Source organism: Chinchilla lanigera, unplaced genomic scaffold (assembly GCF_000276665.1).
Source record: "Chinchilla lanigera isolate Chin_1 unplaced genomic scaffold, ChiLan1.0 scaffold00105, whole genome shotgun sequence".
NCBI lineage: Eukaryota > Metazoa > Chordata > Mammalia > Rodentia > Chinchillidae > Chinchilla > Chinchilla lanigera.
Genome location: NW_004955506.1, coordinates 969,519 through 989,873, shown reverse-complemented (window position 1 = coordinate 989,873; position 20,355 = coordinate 969,519). Strand labels below are relative to the sequence as shown.

At 46.2% G+C, this 20,355-nt stretch overlaps 1 protein-coding gene across 4 annotated transcripts in view; it reads right to left on the bottom strand.

The window, feature by feature from the left end:
• The window catches only part of Ccdc57 (coiled-coil domain containing 57), a 106,231-nt gene that overhangs the window by 70,830 nt on the left and 15,046 nt on the right, over positions 1-20,355 (bottom strand). The gene's annotated exons all lie outside the window — the stretch shown is intronic.

The following is a 20,355-nucleotide window of genomic DNA, read 5'->3' as shown; positions in this document are numbered from 1 at the left end:
AGTACAGCTGCTTAGGTGGTACTGATCCAGTGGGGAAGCAGGTCACGTAGCAAGTGGGCATGGAAAGAACAAAGGCCTTTCTTAGGAAGGGATGGATCAGGAGGTCCTTGTCACCCACCTGGGTGACTGATGTCCATCTAGACTTACTGGACCAGGTGATACCAATTATAGTATAATCTTCACATATTGCTTATCCTTTGTGGAGGCACGTAGGCCTGGTCATTCTGTCTTTATCTTGAGGCTTGCCCTTCAACAGATGTGCCTCCAGCCACAGCTGTACTGTGTTCTCATCTTCTGTACTGACTCCTTTTAGGACATCACCCTCTGACTGCCTAGGATATTTCTACCTAACTTAGCTGTCTGTAATAGTCCAGGTGATCAGCTGTGCCCCTCCATGTCCAGCTGGCTCTGAGGGAGAAAATAACAAAAGCTTAGGAATTTGCCCTGTGCCCTCAAGAGCACTGACAGCTTGGGAATGCCTCAGTGGGAGGCACTAAAGCAGAGGTGTCTGGCCTCTAGATTCTGAAAGCATGAGTTATCAGCCCCTTTTCCCCTCTTCCCTGGTGCTGTTGCTATGTTGACCCATGTGTAGTGCCCTTCTGTCACCCTGGTCTGTGTTATACCTTTCAGGCACGGACCGGCCCTGAGCACAACTTCCTATGACCTTCAATAAATGCAGCTGTGCTGGGCATGGTGGCACACACCTGTAATCCCAGCACTTGGGAGGCTGAGGCAGGAGCATCACTGCAAATTGAAGGTCAGCCTGGGCTACAAAGTGAGTTCAAGGCCAGCCTGAACTGCATAATGAAACCCTGTCTCAAAAAAAAAGTTTAAAAAAGATATTCATCAGGGCAAAGGAAATTAAAAAAACAAAAAAATAAATGTAGCTGCTTACTACTTACTACTGGGTATATGTTATGCTTGGCAATTCTTTCCTCATCAAATACAAGAACCTGAACTATTATTGGCCCATCCAACTGTTATAGTTCATGTCCAACCCCAAAGATGCTGGCATGTAGTTTGTGTTAAAAAAAATTTTGTTAAATGAATGAATACATCAATAATCACTCAGTATCTCTCCAATGGATTTTTACCTGAATGGAAATAGCCCTCCTGAGGTAGAAGAAATAAAACTGGATACAAAGGAGAGCAGGAAATAGACAATTTAAAATTGTACTTAAAAAAAAAAACAAAAACCCTGCAGCTTCAGAACACAAGCCCAATGTATTTACTCCCAAAACAGCACACCTGGGCATGTCCCTTTTAGCCGCACATAGTCCACCTATCCCCTCACCCAGAAATCACCTTTTCCTTCTGTTTTCTCCTGCCCTGAACACAGGTGTGATGGGGACAGCCTGTCTCGTGCCATCGCCACTTCAAACCCACATGGATGGCTTGCACTGTGACCTGGCAGTTGTAGTCAGGGTTTATAAGGGAAACAACACAGGACACGTAATTTATAGAATTTTTTATAATAGTCACCCAAAGAGTCATATACAAAGAGAGTGAAGGAAATTTGTCCACACACTAAGACCAAAAGAATCCAGCTGAGGGCCTGGATCCCATAGCAATGTCCTGCATGAGTCCAGCTGAAAACCTAGAGCCCGTGGCAATGCCCTCCACAAGTCCAACTGGAGGCCTAGAGCCCAACACAATGTCTCATGCAAGTCTGTATCAAGGACCTGTACTGGGAAGGCCAAAGGTCAGTGGTGGAAGCTAGAAAGTCTGTGCCAGTGGGATGAAGGATGTCTGCCAGCAGGCTGGGGGATCTGTACTAGAGCCAGGAAACAATGCTCAAAGTAAGAACCAGAGATCTCCCAAAAGGTACCATAGCCATCCTCAGTGACAACGAGGTCCTAAACTCCTGTGATGATGAGAATAGCTGAGTCCGTGTCAGGGAAGCCAGCATGACAAGCTTCTCTAGGACACTGAACAGTGCACCATCCTCCCCTCCCAAGCCAGGAAGTGATGCTCAAAGTAAGGATCAGAGCTCCCCCAAAGTGAACCACAGCCATTCCCAGTGACAAGGTCTTGAGTTCCTCTGACAATGAGAACAGCTGAGTTCATCAGGAAAGCCAGCATGACAAACTCCTTCAAAAACACCAACAGTTCCAGGAGAACCAACAGCTCCCCAGTAGCACCTCAACTTCTTCCTTTCCAGTTTGTCTTTTTATGTTGTTGGCAATAGTCCTCAGGTGGGCCTCACACCCAGCAAAATGCTGGTTCAGTTCAGCTGGGTGTTACAAGTTGACCACCAGTTATCAATCCACCACAATCCACCCCTAATTAACTTAGTAACCATACACATTTCCTTAAACTATAGTGTCTAGTGGCAGATTTACGAAAAGTTAACCTGTCTTGGTCAATTCAGATTTACATTAATTTAACAATTACCTATGTACAATTCTTATTATACTCATTCCTGCATCAAAAGCAAAATATTCAAAGGATGACCAAAATTCAAGGTTAAAACCACAAAATTTTTGACTAATTAACCTGATTACAAGTATAAATCTAAAAACAACATTAAAATCTTATTAAAAGAACTATTACACTGGCAGTGAGAACACACTCCCCAGGGCGCCCTTATTGATAAGAGCCCTAAAGGTGCCCTACCCCAACTCAATTGCACCTCAATTCTCTGGGCACCTGCACTCCGCTCTTGTATCCTACATCTCCTCTAATAAATCTTTCTCCTGCCTCTTTTTACTGATGCATCCAGAAAAGTCTTCTTCTGAGATGAAAGTTAGCGAACTTGCACAATTATTTTAAAGGGGTGGCTTAGGTTCCTTATTTCAGCCTCGGGAACCCTCAGCCCAGCCCGTGACACTCCAAACTCTAGCCAAGGTAACTCCATCTCACAGCGGCTCCAGCAGGTGCTGAGGCCATGCCAGACTGCAGCACAAGGTCCTCCCCCATCGTGGCTGGACAGCACTTGCTGAGATGACAGAGTTGCCCAATAAGAAGGGGGTGGCAGCAGAGGACACACTTCTCCCAAGGACCCTTTTGATTTTGATCCTACTTTTTGTTTTTTAAATTAGTGTCCTGAGAAACCAATAGCCTAGCATGGGGGTGGCAACATTGGTGGTGCTGTAGCTGGCAAGTCATTCGTTCCTGTGAGTCCTCATAAGAGTCAGTGACTTGCCAAGCTGGACTTGTCCAAGATGTTATTTGTTCTCTTAGCTCCTCTCAGTTTGGAGGCAGATGTTTCTCTAGGTCTCTCTGGGATGTCCATGCAACAAACCCTGTAACTAACAAGGAAAAAGATTTCCTTATTGTCTTAGTTACAGAGACAAAAATACCTGACACCCAAAGTTACAGGGGGAAAGGTTTATTTAGCTCACAGTTTGTAGAAGTTTCAGACCATAATCAGCTGGGTCCAGGGCAGAGTGGCACATGGCAGAGGAGCAACAGTTCACGGAAGTAGAAGACAGCAAAAGCAACAAAGTAGACACAAGACAAGTTTCTTCTCTTCTCTTTTCTTTTCTTTTCTTTTCTTTTCTTTTCTTTTCTTTTCTTTTTCTCTTCCTCTGCCCCCCAGCCCCCCCCACCGCACCTTTTTTTTTTTTTTTTTTGGTCTTTTTTGAGACAGGGTTTCACTATGCAGTTCAGGCTGGACTTGAACTCACTTCGTTGGGTCAGGGATATAGCTCAGTGGTGCAGCACCTGCCTGGCAAATGTGAGGTCTTCAATTCCCATTACCAACCCCTACCCGCCCACAAAAAAAACAAAAACAAAAAACTTACTATGTAACCCAGGCTGGCCTTGAACTCAAAGTGATCCTCCTGTCTCAGCCTCCCAAGTGCTGGGATTATAGGCATGTGCCACCTCTTTTTGTCCCTTATCCAGTCTACTGGGATTAGAATGGTGTCAATCCAATTAGTGGACTGATCCAGCAATCATCCACCCTTAATCCCAGCACCCTTAAATCCAGCACTGCACTACAAATCAATCACATGCTCTAGATTCAGCCACCTCCAAAAAAACCATATGACCACAAGAGGCTTTGGGGGACATCTAGGCACAAACCATAACACTTATGTCCACAGTCTGCAATTTGAATACATAGTAAAAGTTAAACAGGCTGTTTTTGCTACCATCATCTCATATTTCCCTTTTTGAGAGGAAAATCAGTGAGGCACACTGGTACACACCTATAATCCCAGTTACTCAGGAGGCTGAGAGAGGAAGATAACAAGTTCAGGGCCAGCCTGGACAATTTAGCAAAATCCTGTTTGTTATGGTTTATATCTATAAGTCCCCCCAAGCCTCATGGGATCATAGGTGAGTTTTTGAAAGGTGACTGGACAGGGCAGTGTTATAGCTGCCTTGCAGTTGGGAGGTGGGATCAGGCTGGATAATCCCTGGGGGCGCGATCTGAAAAGGCATATCTCGCATCCAGGCTCCTCCTTTCATCCTCCCTGCTTCTCAGCTGCCGTGACAAAAGCAGCTTCTCCTCTGCCAGGCCCCACTGCCACACTGTCCTGCCTTGCAGCCAGGTGACCATGAACTATGTTCATGAGCCAAAATAGACCTCTCTTCTTTTCAGTTCGAGAGTTGGGTATTGTGTCCCAGTGTCACAGGCAGCTGAGTTAGATAGAAATATTATAGGCAATCAGACAGGGCCAGGCCCTCGAAGGAGCCAACATGAAAGACAAGATAAAATACATATCTGCTGTGGGCCAGACCTCAAAACTAAAGGTTAAACAAACACACCCACTTACCTCCCAAGGGATAGACCTCAGGGACTGATATTCTAAATAGGCAGCGATCACCTTGAAGAGTCACTGACTCAACCCCTTACAGGAAAAGCCCCTGTTCTGTATTCATGCACTCTTGCTAAGTGACTCGCTTCCCCATTTGATCTCAATTTAATCAGTTTTACCTGAACAATTCTTATTGACTGACCATAGTTTTGTCCATTTTTCTTTTACCTTGGCCCCACCTCATCTCGTGGTTTTGCTCTATAAAAGTCCCTAGAAAAGACAGAGTCTTGGGCAACCCACTCGGGAACCCCTTTTGTCCCTCTCTCGGACAGAAGCTTTCTTTCCATCAATAAATATATTCTGCTCTTAACCTCCGTTGTTCCTAAAATTCTTTCTTCGATTTTAGAGAACACAAACTCGTCCCAGATATCATTCAGGTTGGGAGTTTTTATTTTCCTGTATCACCAGTGATGAATGTAACTCAGACATGTCTCAAAATAAAATTAACAAAAAGATTATTAAATATAAAAAAGAAAATCACTATCCCTATTGAATTAATACTACCTTTGACAAGTAGATGACAACACAAAAATCTAAAACCAGAGACAAGGAACCACAGGTTGACCAGCATGCAAGACCCTGGATTAATAACAGGAAGACAGCTGTGGGGAGTAGGACTACATATGAGCAAAGGTATCCAGGCCCTGGTTCCACAGGCACCTACTCTGGAACCACTAGCCCCTCTGGGGCTATCCCCAGCTATCCCAGCTGGTCCTTGCTTCCAAGGACAAGGCTGCCTCATAAGGTGACAGGACCCATACTCTGGGAGTCAGGGCATTGGTGCTTCATTGGGACAGCCTAGATGGACGCAGGAATGTCACTGCTGGCCAAGTGCCACCTGCCTCCTGGCTGGGAAGCACCTTGGGACATAGCCCTCCTAAGACTTTTGGAGACAACATATGCTGCACAGAGGAAGCCTTGTAACTTGGAAGTTACAAGTGGTTGCTTTTTGATCATACATTGTAGGACTTGGCTTAATGCTTCAGATCTCTGGCTGTTTCTAAAAGTCAACACCCCCATGATGGACAAAGCCCTTTGTTTTCTGAGAATTCCAAACCAAAGTTCACTGCAGGCAACTCTGATGGAGATATCAAAGACGTCCTGAGCATGGCAGCATCATGGAACATACACTTCCAGGGAGAGCAAGGAGCAACACAGCTGGTTCCTGTCCAGGTAGCAGGGTGGGAGGCACCTGTACCATCATACCATGAGCATGGCCTCCTCACCCAGCCTGTTGGTAAGGTAGGGGGACAGTCATGCCACACATGTCCAATTTCTGAATTCTGGCATAATGTCTTCAATGACTTTTCCACTGTAATCAATCTCTAGGCAGCAGTTAGTTAGACTGAACTTTCTGAGTACCCCTCCTTCCTGAGCTAGGAGGTAGTCTAAGACCAGTCTACTTTGATAAATAGCATTTCTCACTTTTGAGGATTGTTGGGTGAGCAGATTTAAGGTCTTTGCAGTGTCATTCATAATGAGTTCAAGCATGGCCAGTAAATAGGGGATGTGGCATCCTCACATTCCATCTTTGGTGGAGATCCAAGGTACAGTTCCTGAAAATTTCACAGCACTGGGGGTAGACAAGATTACAATATGGAGTCCATCCTATAGGGGTTTCAGAGTGGCTGAATTCCATTTCTTGACCCAAACAAAGTCCCTGGGCTTTAAGGGGTATAGTGGATCTGTTAGACTTATGTGCATTTTCTTTTACCCAGCCATGGATATCTTGCAGGGCTATTACCAAAGCTTGCATCCAACTTCTTAGGGTCAGTTCTCCTAGTTCACAATGATCACCCTTGATTTGACCTATGATTGGGGTGGCTGGCCAAACAAGATCTCATAAGTGGAATACCCAGTCTCTTTGGTGGGGGTGCATCTGACTTGGAGGAGGACCATGGGCAGGACATAATCCCCTTTCAAGTGGGTTTCTTGACAATGTTTTTTCAACAACTGGTTGAGTGGTTTATATGTTCCACTTTTCCTGAGCTCTGTGGCCATTAGGCTATGTGGAGTTTCCATTTTATCTTTAACATCCTGGACTATCTTGGCCACTCTCTGACCTGAAGGTCAAGGGCAGTCCAAATCTTGGGATGATGTCCTTTAGCAGTACCTTTGTCACTTCTTGTGCCTTTTCTGTTCAGGTGGGGAAAGCCTCAACTCATTCTGAAAAGGTGCAGACAACAACCAACATATATCAATATCCTCCCACTCGAGGCAGTTCAGTGAAGTCCATAGCAAGTTCTCACAAAGGGTAACACCCATCTGTTGAATACATGGGGTCTGAGTGCGCCCTTGCCTTGGGTTGTTTTGAGCACAGATTAAGCACTGTTCATAAACAGCTCAGGGGATGGCAGTGAGCCTCAGCACATAGAAATGAAGGCCCTGTGGGCGTGGTGGTGCACATCTGTAATCCCGGCACTTGAGAGGCTGAGGCAGGAGGATCGTTGTAAGTTTGAGGCCAGCCTGAACTGCATAGTAAGACTGTCTCAAAAAGACCCGGGGGGTGGGGTGGGTGGGCGGGTACGGGGGAAGATGGCCCTATGCCATTTTTCCCAGGTAAGAGACCCTTGATGGAATTATTTTACAAACCTGGGGACCATCATTTCAGGGATGGCCAGTCTCCCATTGCAGAATTTCCACCATCCTCCTTTGATATAATTTCCAGATTCTCAGGCAAACCAAGCCCTTTCATTTGAGGAGTAATTTGGGGTTTCTGTGAGTGGAGGCTCTGGGATGAGGGGCATGGCCAGGCCCCTCTTTTGGGCTGTGGAGCTGTCATAACAGCCTGTTTTGCTTCCCTGTATGCTTTTTGGTTTCCTCTGGCTTCCAGTGTTCCAGTCTTTGGTGTCCCCTGCAGTATGTAACAGCCATTTTTTTCCAGGCCCATTCAGCATCTAGGAGCTGTAAAACTTCTTCCGTATACTTTATTTCTTTTCCCCCGGCAGTTAGGAGCACTCTCTCCTTATATATAGCTCCATGAACATGCAACATAGGAAAGGCATATTCGAAATCAGTATAGATGTTAGCCTTTCTGTCTTTTGTCAGTGCTATCAGCTCTGCCTTCTGGAACATATGCACTGAGCCTCCACCACAGAGTCTAGTGTCACCCTGCATTTCCTGCCCATCAAACTCCTTCTAGTATGAAACTGTTTCCATCTGTGAAGTATTTAAATCTGGGTCTCGCAGGGAGAGACCTGTGAGATCTTCCTGGCTTCAGAATACTTCACTAGTTTCCACACAGTCATGAAGTGGGGCTCCCAGTTTTATTAGGAGCTAAGTAGCCAGTTTAAGAGTGTTCACTGTCTCTAGAATTATGTGAGGATTTTTGCACAGGAGCCCCCAATACTGAGTCATTCTCATTTGATAACCAATAGTGCCTTCTCTGGTTCATTAAGGTTATAACTGAGTGTGGTACTAGAATAGTCAGTGTTGGCCCAAAGTCAGCTTGTTAGCCTCCTGTGTCAGAGGGTGGTGGCAGCAAGTGCCTTAAAGCATGGAGGCCACTCTAGGGCTACAGAGTGTAACTGTTTCAATAAGTATGCCACTGGGTGATGGCAGGATCTTACGACTTGAGTTAGGACTCTTTTATTTTATTTTATTTTATTTTATTTTATTTTGAGTTAGGACTCTTATGGTCATTCCCTTATATTCATGAATGTACAGGAAGAAAGGCTTGGTTACATCTAGTAATCCTAAGGCTAGGCCTAACTCAGGGCCTTTTTGATTTGTTTAAATCCTCTTTCCTGGTCAGCTTTCTAGAGGAGGGACTCCTTTTCCCCACCTTTGGTGGCTTCATACAGGGGATTAGCCATAAGTGAGAAACTTAGGATCCAGATACAACAGAATCCTGCTGCCCCCCAAAACACTTTTATCTGGCATCAGGTGGTTGGCATTGGGTGGGCACAGACAGCCTTTTTCTGTTTAATGCCCAGTTGGCACTCCCCTTGTATCACCATGAAGCCCAAATATCTGGCCTTTTGTCAGCAGATTTGAGCCTTTTTTCTTGGATACTTTATATCCAGCCTCCCAACATAGAAGAAGGAGGCATTTAGTTCCTTGACAGTAGTCCTCAAGATTTGGGGCTGCCATAAGGAGGCCATCTACATACTGTAGCAAGGTACAGCTATCCTCTGGTTTGATGAAGGCTTTGAGGTCAGTGGCCAAGACCTCTCCAGTGATCATAGGGGAGTTCTTGAATCTGTGGGGAAGCCTAGTCAAGGTGAGCTGTTCCTTTATGCTTGTGACAGGATCCTCCAATTGAAATGCAAAGATGGGCTGACTGACTGGTATAAGGTGAAGACAGAAAAAGGCATCTTTCAAGTCCAAGCAAATAAACCACGCAGCACTTGCTAGAATGAGATCCATCAATGTATATGGATTTGGTACTGGTGGGTAAACAGTTTCACTGGCCTGGTTCATAGTACATAAGTCCTGTTGTATTGGTCTGTATTCATTAGTTCCCAGTTTGCATACTGGCAGAAGTGGAGTGGTCCAAGATGCCTGGCATCCAGCCAAGATTTCACGTTCTAAGAGTCATTTTAAATGTCTTTGAATGCCTTGTATGGCTTCCCAGGGGAGAAAGTACTGGTGGACTTGAACCAGAGTTGCTCTGTTTTAGTTCCACTATCACTGGTGTTTGACTCACAGCCAGCCTAGGTGGGTTATCTTTGGCCCACACCCCAAGAACTTCATGTGTCAACCCATACAGGTCCTCTATTCTCAGTTTTGGTGACCTGTCTGAATACAGACATTCTTCAGCTCTTGGGATACTAAGAGTTAAAACCATGTGTCCTGGGTGAGCCAGACTTAAGGTCTTATTTCCCTGTGGCCCAAGGGCAATTCGGGCCTATAGTTTTTCAAGCAGGTCTCTTCCTAACAGGGGAACTACGCAGTTTGGGAGATATAAGAATTTATTTTGGACCTCTTGTCCCCCTTGACACACCTTGGGCCGGCAAAATGGCCTCTCCTCTGGGAACTCAATGGCTCTGACAATAGTCACATGTTTTTTTGGATAACAGCCCAATGTGTCCAGCCCCACTATCTACCATAAAGTCCATCAATTGGCCCCCTATTTTCTTTGTGACCATGGGCTCCTGGGAACCTAAGGATTTTGAGCCCAGTCTTGCCTAATCTTTATAACATGCAGTTCCTGCCAGTCCAATGAGGCTGGTGTCTGGCTCCTTATGGGGATGGTAACCTTTAGTAGGTGGTTTCCTGGTTTTATAATTTTCATCATCTCTTCCATCATTTTCTGGGCATTCATTTTCCAGTGTTCCTTCTTTTTGCATTGCGCACATTGGTCCCAATCTAGCCTTGGCCAATTCTCAGGTTCCTGCCCAGTTTGGCCCCTTCCTCGACTGGGTCTGTGCGCTGCCCTCTCAAGGCTTCCATTCTCTTCCCTGCAAGAGCCACTGCCAACAGATCCACTTTCTTTTTAAGCCTCTGACTGGGTTCCTATTTGGCCTCCTCGTCATGGTTAATGACTTGGTGGCCATCTCTAAAAGCTGGGTCACATTCAACCAGCAAAACCCTCTACATTCTGTGGTTTTTACCTGATGTCTCCCTGAGCCTCTCCCACAAACGTGTTTACCACGTGCCGATTCTCAGCAGCCTCAGGACTGAATGGAGTGTAGAACCGCTTCTCCTAAAACTGGCTGGGTCTTCTATCAGTTCCCTAGAGCACCTTTCTTTAAATCTTGCAAGACAGCCTCTCGGTACCGCTGAGCTGCATCTTTTGGGTCCCAATGGGGGTCTGCCTTGGAGAACTGGTCCTGAGCACACATCTGAACATTCATCACACCTGCTGGGGCATTGTTTTCTAATCCTCGGAAGGCTGCATGGGTCACTCGCTGCAATCTGACCGCACTGGATTATGTGTCTGGAAGATGGATTGTGTCAGATCTATGAGGGCCTGGGGCCTCTCCATATAGGAGGGAGTACAGTGTTTCCAGTTAAGGTGATCAGTGGTTGAGAAGGACTGGTAAGGGGCTGGGGAATTTAGCTTAGCAGCACAGCGCCTGCCTGGCAAGTGCAAGGTCGTGAGTTTGATTCCCGGTACTGGAAAAAAAAAAAAAAAAAGAGAGAAGGACTGATAGATAAAGCTCCATTGTCCTCCTTGGATTTGGCCATCTGTATCATAATAAATGGGCCCTTCAATTTCCTGAAGGAGCATCTGCAGCCCTTGCACAGCCTGATCAGAGGTGGCTCTTTCAATCACTTGGACCCTCCTCATTTCCCACCTGGAGCAATGGTTCTAAATTTCCCTCTAGGGTGATGCCTGGAACATGTTATCATCCAATCCAGCTTCCTCATAGGCAAGCCTTGGTAAGGAAGGATAGATTTGGGGGTAAGGGTAGGGAGATCTCTGCACCCTCTGGCAGCTCTTGTAGAACCATATTTTCTTGCTCTTTTGCTGCCTTTCCTTTGCTCCTGAGGCACCAGAAAGAGCTGATTTTGGAGCAAAAAATGCCCCTCCCAGCTAGTATACTTCAGTTTATTAGTTGCCCAGGTAATAGTTCCTGTTCCAGTTCTAGTTGTTTCTGTCTTTTAGAAACAGCTGGTGACTGTGATGCATAACTGGTCACTATGATGCATATTGTATAAACCAATCCCCAATTGACAAGCCATTCTGCCTCTGTACTTCCTGATTGCTTATCCCATATAAGCCCTAGACCACCAGACTTTAGGGCATGATATTCTGAGAATGATCCTGATCAACGACCCATTGACATAAATAAATCTGCCTCCAAAATCCTGGGTGTCATTTCAGTGTTTCTGCTTACCACTGCATTTGGTGGTTGGCCAGGAAGACCGATTGTGCTGACCTCTTTGGTCACTGGTCATGGCCCTCAAGGACAGAGCAAGGACCTCTCCAGGTCCTGAGGGGAAGACATGCCCTCAAAATTCCGCAAGTCCCCTCAGAGGTCTGGATAAGGATTCCTGGCTCCCCACTCGAGTAGCTCACATAGGACCCCAAAGGGAGGAGGAAGCAATCTGTCTATCTGTCTGTCTGTCTGCCTGATCTGATAAGGCCCCTGGGGGCATCCCAATTAGTCTGTCAGTCTTGCTCAATTCGAGCAGAAGGGGAGTCTGATCAACTCACGTTAGTCAGGACCACCCTCAGGGGAAAGGGGTTGGAATGTTTAACCTCTGAGTGCCTGCTGAATGAATGTGTGAGTGAGTGGAATGGACAGTGTAGGCTACAGATTGCTCCATCTGTGCACCAAGACTGGGAAGCACTGGTCATGGTGGCTGATTGGGCCCCCACAAATGGTTCTGTGGTGATCGACATACAGCATAATAGAGACCTCGCACCCTCCTTAGCTAAATCGCACCCAAGCCCCCACGAGGGGTGTGACCATGCAGGCATCTGAATGGTCTCTATCTGAGGGGCACCCACCCTTTGTCCGTTGTACCATCATTCAAGGGTACACAACACACAAGTAAGGAGCCAGAAATGGGAATTAATTAATCAAAATCCATAGTCCCTGACTGCAGGAAAAAGGGCTTTTGTGGAGTTAAAGATGAAACCAAATTGCTCCATGTATCTCAAAGGAAAAAAAAAGGAAAAAGAGGCCCATTCTTCCTAAGAATCCTGCCTTGGTACTCTGATTGGCTGCTGCAGTTGCTGCCAAAAGTTTCACATCCCTGCCTCTCAACTCATCCACTTCCAGCCAGTTGAACTGGTTCCAGCTAGCCATTGCCTACATTTGGTCACTCAGGCCCCCTGAGATGTGCCTATCCTGGTCAGATGGCATCATCTGATGCCCATCCGAGATGCTTGTCAATAATTCCTTCTGAGATCCATATTTTGACTGAGGAAAATTGGGCTGTCAGCCCTGACAAATGAGTTGCGCCCTATCAGGCCTTAATAGATAGGATATACCAAGCTCTATCAAATTGGGCCCCTGAGAAGCCCACAGTCACTGCAAAAGTTGGGGGCAAACCTGTGACTTTCCTGGTAGACAATGGAACAGAACTCGCTGCCTTCAAAATTCCCTCTGTCAAAAAGACCATCACCAGGGCAACTGGAACTCTTGCTTCTCACCCCTTCTGCCAGGCACTAAATTATAGCCTGGGAGGACATCCGTACCAAAGCCAGTGAGCCTTGCTCTTGTTTAACCCTGCACATTCAACTTTGACTGTTCCCCAAGAGGAAAATGATGCCTGCATCAGCCTGAGACAGATAACTGCAATCCTAAAGTTCTGAAAACTCTCCTCCCAGAGGTACAGATCAAAGACTCACCTCTGGGTCTGGACATCAACCATGCCGCCTCATCATGATCCCCACTGCTGCTGGATGTCACGGAAAGCACAAACAGATATCCAGCTACACATCAGCCTGTTAGACTGTTAATCACCTTGAGCAAAACTATTTTGGCCAAAATTCTCCTGTAGGGACAATCCGCACAGTAAACTGCTTCCTGCTGCTGTTTTATAAACCTGCCACCAATGACACAAAATAATCCAGTCCAGAGGCCTACGCCCCCTCCAGGGATCAGACTGACTGAAACATCAACCCCAACCACCAGACTTGCCCCAACCGTATGTTCTGCGAGCTCAAGCCACTGTGCTGGCACCCATACCCCTGCAGCCAGCTCAGCCTTCAGTATCTGTGTCACTAGCCCTAACTTCTCATTCCTTATCCACACTGAATGGACAATAAAAGTTTGTAGGGTCCCACTGTAAAAAATCATCCCTAGATATGGTCTACCCTTGATCACTGGCAGCAACAATGGGCTTGCATTTGTAGCAGAGGTAACTCAAAAACTAGATGAAATAAAAACTATGTACGGCATATAGGCCACAAAGCTCTAGACAGGTTTTCTAAAAAAAAAAACAGCTTATAACCAGTTAAAAGACCAGCTATATCTGTAGACATTCCTGCACACACATATAATCCAGGTACATATTAACTACCTCCATAAGTTTCAGAAATCCAGCCTTAGATCCTCTGGAGAATTTATCTGGAGAGCTCCTCCGAGGCTTACTCTGAAGAGAATGCTGAGCAGTCCATGTATACCTGAAGCCTGAGGACATCCTTCACAAGACTGCTCCATACCTATTCCCCTTGATTTCTGTGTCTTTTCAGTCTACTTACTTCAGTCCATGCTTCCCTGCCCTCTTCTAGCTGTGTTTTTTGCCTTAAACTCTATGGATGGTTGCTCCAAGAGGATAGAACAATCAATGAAACACTTGACCAAGATTTGATGAGCATCAAAGGCACATTGGACACTCCTAGATTAGATCAACTCCTTCACTCCCCTGCCAGAGTAATGTTATAGAGAAGACAGGCCTAAATTTTGTCTCTTCCTAAAAGCAGTTTAGGAAAAAACTCTGTAATAAGATAATCTTGGTGAGCTTGGCTAGGGCCCATCCTAGGATCACTGACAACCCTAATGTTACTGCTTCTAGTTGGGCCTTGTCTCAGAGGATCACATGTAATAGGCCCAGCAAAAATTTGCTGGGAAAACTAAAAGAGTGGGTAATTGTAGCTCCCCATAACCAGTATACTTCAGTTTGTTAGCTGCCCAGGTAATATTTACTGTTGCAGTTCCAGTAGCTTCTGTCTCCTAGAAACAGCTGGTCACTATGATGCACAGCTGGTCACTATGATACACATTGTATAAATCAATCCCCAATTGACAAGCCATTCTGCCTCTGTACTTCCTGCTTGCTTATCCCATATAAGCCCTAAACCACCAGGGATCAGGGCCTGATATTCTGGAAATGATTCCAATCAGTGCCTGTTGACATAAATAAATATGCCTCCAAATCCTGCGTGTCATTTCAGACTTTCTGCTTGCCTTCGCAACTTCTTTTCCTTTTGTTTAGTTTCAGCTCAGCCCACAAGTGTTTCACAATATGCCACGAGACAGGGCTGTGGCCATGCAGGTTGGGTCTGGACTATATTCAGCCACTTTGCTCCCCTATCTATTGTTCCCTAGGCCAGCCACCCAACATTAAAGGAGGACTAATGAATTTCATAAAGAGTTCTTCACCTCTGGGGGGTGGTTATTCCACAGTTCCCTTTCTTATTCCACAGTCCTCTTTCTTAAAGCTCTTTAACATACAGTCTAGTGGGGTCACTTTTGACACTCTCCCTCCCCGACCCTCCCTGTTGTGGCACAAACCACTCTCTCAATAGCTTTCATTCTCAATAGCTTTCATTCTAAGCTGATTGGACTGTCTCCCTTGAGTTGTCAGGCACCACTTAGCTACTGAAGGGTTTATATGAACCCTAACTCAGACCTCACAATTTATCTACCATTTGTGGGGCATCTCCATAAGCCTTATGTGGATTACCACTAGTCCTGGTTGGTCCCACATTTGTTCAGAGTGTACAGTCTATGCTAAGAGACCTGCAGCCCCACACACTTCACTCCGCTCGTCCACACACAATCATACACCTTCTTATTTTCAGTTTCTTTCCAACTTAGGTGTAGGTTTCATCCAAACTTGCCTGGATCAGATTACTTGGTACACCTCTTGAGAGCCATTCTTGTTGTAGGTCACGCTTGCGTTTCTGACTTGGGATTGCAGGTTTTGGTCAGACTTAATCTGAGCCAGACTGTTCAGCACACCCCAGCTCCCCTTCTGTCCCTATGGGACACAGTCCCAAGGCATACCTGGACTAACACAGATAGCTCCAAGTCACAACAGAACAAAAATGAGGCTAGGTGTGATGGTTCACACCTGTAATCCCAGCACTTGGGAAGCTGAGGCAGGAGGATCACCATGAGTTCAAGGCCAGCCTGGACTATACAGTGAAACCCTATCTCAAAAATAAATAAATAAAAAGGAGGAGCTAGGGTGAATTCATTCTCTTGGAAAGTCCATCTTTTCTTGCCCTCAGACATGGAGCCCTTGGTCCCTGGCCTTCAGGCTCAAATTGAATTATATTACCAGTGTTCTTAGTTCTTCAGTTTGCAGATAGCAGATAGCAGCTCCCACAGTCACATGAGACACATCACACCTATGAAGCTGATTCTCTTTCTCTGTAGTCTTTGAAATACAGAGTTGGCACTGACAGTGGTTCCCAGAGGAGCAGAATTTTATGGATAAATTTCTGTAATTGCTTCTGAGATTTCTGGAATAGATTCTCTAGTATGATTAGACCTAGAAATGCTAACGATTCTTCTCCACATCCCCCCGCCAGTACTAGGGATTATATCCAGAGCCTTGTACCTGCTACGTCCCCAGAGCTCTTTACACTTTAAAAATTTTGACACAGGGTCTTGCTAAGCTGCCCATGCTGGCCTCAAACTTGTGATTCTCCTGCCTCAGCCTCATGAGTAGCTGGGATCAGAGAAGTGTGCTACCCAGCCTAGCCACTAAAGTTTCCACTTCTAAAGACAGCACTATGGTCCATGATGGAACCTATTTATAGAGATACACAAAATAACTACACTGGCTATTCCTGCCACTCACTTCTAAGGGGCAAGGAGCTGAGGGGCTCTGTATATGATACTTTCAAATACCTCTGGGGAACTGAGAAATATGTAACGAAGTTAGTTGCAACTGGCTATATCACAGTGCAAATAGACTTGCAGGCTCCCAGGGTGATGGCTGAGTGAGCCTGCTTGGGAAGGAACAGGATTCTGTACACTGGGATGGTAACATGTGGGAGGACCCTGACGAAGCTGAGGACACCAAGTCCCTATATTCTTTTTCTTTTTTGATTTTTTGAGACAGGGTCTCTCTATGTAGTGTAGGCTGGCCTCGAACTCATGGTAATCCTCCTACCTCAGCCTCCTGAGTGTTGGGATTACGGGTGTGGGCCACTATGCCCAGTTTAAGTCCCTGTTATCAGTGATGGCAAACCTTTCAGAGATGAATGCGCAAACTGTAAACTGAAACCAATTTATTTATTGCCAAGTGCCAACACTGCAAATTAAACCTGAATACTGAGGTTTTAATTCAGAGAAACAACTCATACATTAACATCTGTGGTAGACTGACAACTAGTGGTCAACTTGTAGCACCCAGTCGAACTGAACCAGCAGCCCACCTGAGGACTGTTGCCAGCAACATAAGAGGCAGAACTGGAAAGGAAGAAATTTAGAAGCTGTAGGGAGCTGTTGGAGGAGCTTGTCATGCTGGCTTTCCTGATAAACTGGGCTGTTATTGTTGGAGGAGCTCTGGACCCTGTTGTTACTGAGAATGGCTACAGTTCACTTTGGGGGATCTCTGGTTCTTACTTTGAGCATCACTTCCTGGCTTGGGAGGGGAGGATGGTGCACTGTTCAGTGTCCTGGAGAAGCTTGTCATGCTGGCTTCCCTGACACGGACTCAGCTATTCTCATCATCAGAGGAGCTTGGGATCTCATTGTCACTGAGGATGGCTGTGGTACCTTTTGGGAGAGCTCTGGTTCTTACTTTGAGCATTGTTTCCTGGCTCTAGTGCAGATCCCCTAGCCTGCTGGAACACATCCTTCATCCCACTGGCACAGACTTTCTAGCTTTCACCACTAACCTTTGGCCTTCCCAGTACAGGTCCTTGATTCGGGCTTGCATGAGACATTGTCATGGGCTCTAGGCCTCCAGCTGGACTTGTGGAGGGTATTGCCATGGGCTCTAGGTTTTCAGCTGGACTCATGCAGGACATTGTCATGGGATCCAGGCCCTCAGCTGGATTCTTTTGGTCCTAGTGTATAGACAGATTTCTTACACTGTCTTGCATATGATTCTTTGGGTGACTATTACAAAATAATCTTATAAATTATGTGTCCTGTACTGTTCTTCTTGTAAACCCCAACTATAACAACATCTTTTGTCTTAAAAACAAATAATATGAGTGCCATAGGTTTGCCACCACTGCCCTATACTCTTACTATTCATCGTTGCCAGTAGTCTCCCACTACCTGTGGTATTAGCCTCCCCACTCCCACTGGTCTGGAACTCTGCAGCCCTGGGGGGACAAGGCACTGCCTCCCCAAGGCAGTTATCTGCTGGGATGAAGCTGAGTCTCTCTAGGACACCCTCGCTCTTGTTTCCAGACCAATTACTAGACTCCAGTCCCAGCAGGTCCCTAACAGTGCAGTGCAAAGGTGATCCATGAGGAGGTGCGCTACACTCTAAAAGAACTACTTGAGTTTCCTGAGACAAGCAGAAATCTGGGGAAAACATGTGGGGACAGGCATTAGAGATGTGGGAAGATGGGGAAAGGAACATAAGGTGGGTCTGCTGAACTGACTAAAGTATTTATTGACGGGGCCTCAATAGAGACTGCATTAAAGCAGCAGCTTGGCAGTTAGGAAGAGCTCCACCTGCTGGCCACATGATGCATATCAAAAAGGGCCACAGTAAGTTAGAAATACCCAGGCTCCTTTGGTTTAACTACAGTAGAAGAAGGGATACCACGGCCTAGAGAGATGGTAACTGAAAACTTATCTACAGTGACGGATCCAGAAGACACAACTTTCACCACTACTTTGAGAAACAGACTTGTGAGGGAGCCCCAGAAACCCTGAAAAGCTCCTTGATTGCTCTCCTCTCTAGGTCAGACCTTACCACAGGAACCACAGCCAATCAACTGGAACACCTAAAAGCACTGAGACCCCCTGGATCGTGGGGCAGCAGGGAACAAATGGCAGCACTCACCTGCCAAAGGCAAGATGCACAAACAGCAGAGGCAAACGAGCAATCAGAACAGTTAATCATGGCACTCCAGGAGTGAAACAGAAAACCTAAAGTCTTACTGGATAGGTATTAGATTTTTCTTTGCTGTGAGGAACCAAATACCTGGGAAAAATAATTTAAAGGAGGAGAAATTTATTTTGGCCTATGGTTTCAGAGATTTTGGTCTACAGTCAGCTGGCTCTATTGCTTTTAGGCCTGTGGCGAGACAGAAACAACATGGCAGAGGGTGTGGCAGAGGAAAAATGATCCCCTTGGGGCAGCCAGGAAACAGTCATAGAGGAAGAGGCCAGGGTCAAAATCCAGTCTCTAAGGCCATGCTCCCAAGACCCATTCTCTTCAACTAGGCTTCATTTCTTAACAGCCCATTCGGCCATTAATCCATTAATAACTGATTAATCCATCGATACAGTTGACACCTTCATGGTCCAAATACTTACCCAAAGCCTCTCGGCTGGCCTTAGGGAGGCATTTTAGACCCAAACTATAACAAGCAGAAAACTTCCAAGACAAATGAACAAAAGTCTACCTTGAATCCTAAGAACAGTCTTGGCTCCTCCATCATTCTCAGGCCTGAGCCATCTATGGACCCACCACCCCCAGGAAGGAAGGAGAGGCCCGGTTCCCTGAGGAGGGAGCTTGGTATACTACCAAAGCTACAGTGCAGCCTGTTCTCCCACCCTTCTTCTAAGGAACTTAGGGCCTTTTACCAAGCTCACTGTGCAATGAGAAAAGAAAATCATCAGACATTTTGGGGGCTTCTAGACACTGGCCCTGAACTGATGATTCTAGGAGCTTGGAATCACTAGAGCGGCGTCCACCTCCAGTGGAGAAGGGGCTTAGGGACTTTAGGCGATGCAGGGGGTTTAGCTCAGGTCTGTCTCATAGTGGAACTGGTGGGTCCCAAAATACATAACTGGACTAGATACACTTAGCAGCAGGCAGAATCCCCCCACTCATCCCTGTGGAAAGGCCATGTAGAGGCCAATGGAATGCTCTCTACCTGGGCAAATCAAAAGCAACATGGTTTCCCTGGAGGGACTGCAAAGATCTAGTCACTATCAAAGACCTGAAAGATGAGGCCTGGTGGCACCTGCCACAAACCCATTTAACTCTCCTATTGGCCTGTGTAGAAGATGGGTGGATCTTGGAAAAGGAGGTTGGGCGAATGCAAGCCCAACTAAGAGGCAACCCCAACCACAGATGCTGTGCCAGATATAGTCTCACTGCTTAGGTAAATGCATTCCCTCATCCCTGAACATAGCTACAGTCAAGCAAATCTTTTACTCCATCCCTGTTCACAGTCCGACCAGAAGCAGTTTGCTTTCAGCTGGCAAGGCCAGCAATACACCTCCCTGCCCCATCCAATGGGTAAACTCTCCAGCCCCATGTCACAGTTTAGTTCACAAGGGTCATGATCACCTTGACTTTCTGCGCAAAGCTATCACACTGTCTGTTACACTGACTGGATTGAGTGAGCAAGAGGTAGCAACTGCTTTAAACTTATAGGCAAGACATTTGCATATCTGCAGGTGATGTGCAAATCTGATAAAATTCAGCGGCCTCTACTTCCATGAGCTTCCTGTGACCTGGTACAAGTCATGTTGAGATATCCATTTGGAAGTGAAGGATAAGTTGCATCTGGCCCCACCTAAGAAGATGCACAATTGCTAGCAGCACTCTTCAGAGTTTGGAGGCAACATATCCCTTACTCCAACCATTTACTTGGGTAACCCAAAAAGCTGCAAGTTTTCAGTGGGCCTAGAATGCTGAGGGGGGGCAGCTCTGCAACAAATTCAGGCTGCTCTGCCTCTTGGTCACTTGGTCCCGCAGACCTGATGGTACTTGGGGTGTTAGGGCAGGCAGGTTCTATGGGGGAAGTGCAATCCAGGCCTGTAGGACTTAGGAGTAAGGCCTGACATCATCCACAGACAACTACTCTCCTTTT